The sequence below is a fragment of the Tupaia chinensis genome, unplaced genomic scaffold, assembly GCF_000334495.1.
Source record: "Tupaia chinensis unplaced genomic scaffold, TupChi_1.0 Scaffold143921_1, whole genome shotgun sequence".
In the NCBI taxonomy this organism is placed as follows: Eukaryota; Metazoa; Chordata; class Mammalia; order Scandentia; family Tupaiidae; genus Tupaia; species Tupaia belangeri.
Genome location: NW_006203772.1, coordinates 295,043 through 296,669, shown reverse-complemented (window position 1 = coordinate 296,669; position 1,627 = coordinate 295,043).

Sequence of the window (1,627 nt, the reverse complement as noted above, 5' to 3'; positions counted from 1 at the left end):
TGTCACTGGACTCCCATGTAGCTGACCACGGTTTGAGTCCCGGACCCGATGGCTTAAACTCACGCCGGGCGCGTGTGCGTGCATGCCCAAGATCCCGAGAGGAGAATGGAAGAGAAGGGATTGCGGCGTGGCCATCCCTCCTGGGGGGTGATTTCTTGCTTTCTATCTGTCTGTCTCTGTCTGTCTGGCGAGCGCACGCGCCCTATAGCAAAAACGTCTCCAAAAAAAAACAAAACAAACAAACAAAAAAAAAACACTACACCATCTTCTAGCCCCAGGAATGGTCTTTTTAAAAAGTTTTACTTCTTTTGTGTGCATGTGTGTGAGAGAGAGACAGACAGAGCAAGAGACAAACACCCTCAACAGGGTTTCATACTGTAATCCTTCCCTCCAATCTTACAGCCAGCCGGGGCAGGGTCACAGGTATGCTTGTGGGCACCCCCTGCGTGTTCAGGTCAGCCTTGGGATGGGAACCTGGATTATTCCCACATGGTTCCAGCCTCCTGCAGCAGAGCCTATACTGCCTGCACCACCACAGCCAGGCCAGGAATTATTTTTCTATTTACAGAAAAGTATGCTACCTTCTCCCCATGGATTAATTTTCAGATTTCTTTGGCCTCTCTATAAGTTTTGCTGGTGTACAGAGCCCCGCTGATTAGCAGCTGTCATACTGCCTCCTTTGGTTAGTATTCTGTCACCCACATTGCATGGCTAAAAACATTGCAACCATCTTTAAGTTTGCTCAGAAGTGTCTGTCTGGTGAATACTTCTCAGGGTTGCTGATTTAGATTATGTAATTGAATTTTTACGAAATAAATTATGTCCATCTGGTGGTGCTGTGGTAACACAACTGGACCCACATGGGAAGATTCTGTATACCCCAGGCCTTCCTTGTGCACCAAGGCATGCATGCGTGCGTCCATGATTTGGGCTGGTTGAGACGGCGTGGATCATGGTGTGAAGACCCTGCTGCGGTGTCTCTCTCCCTCTCTTTCTATCGCATGGAAGAAAATAAACTTAAACAAAACAAAACAAACTCTAATTTTTTTTTTTTTTGAGAGATTTTGGCTATAGGGCGCGTGCGCTCGCCAGACAGAGAGAGACATTAGAGACAGATAAGCGAGAAATCACCCCCCAGGGTGGATGGTCAGGCCACAGTCCCTTCTCCTCCATTCTCCTCTCGGGATCTTGGGCACGCACGCACACACGCCCAGTGTGAGTTTTAAGCCACCGGGTCCGGGACGCGAACCATGGTCGACTACGTGGGAGTCCAGCAACATAGCCATTACGCTAATTGCTGGTTCCCAAAACTCTACGTTTTAAAAGTTATAAATTTTTCAGGGGCCTGGCAGGTAGCATGGTGGTTAAGGCACTGCACCCCCAGGTGGCCCACCACAGTTTGAGTCCAGGACACAGTGGCTTGCTTTCTCACTTTCCCTCTCTATCTATCTTTGGTCAAATAATAATAATAATTAAAATTTTTTATTATTTTTAAAAATTATAAGTTTTTGGAACCAGTAGTTGGCATAATGGCTATGTCACTGGACTCCCATGTAGTTGACCATGGTTCAAGTCTCAGACTTGGTGGCTTAAACTCCCGCCGGGCGTGTGTGCATGTGTGCCCAAG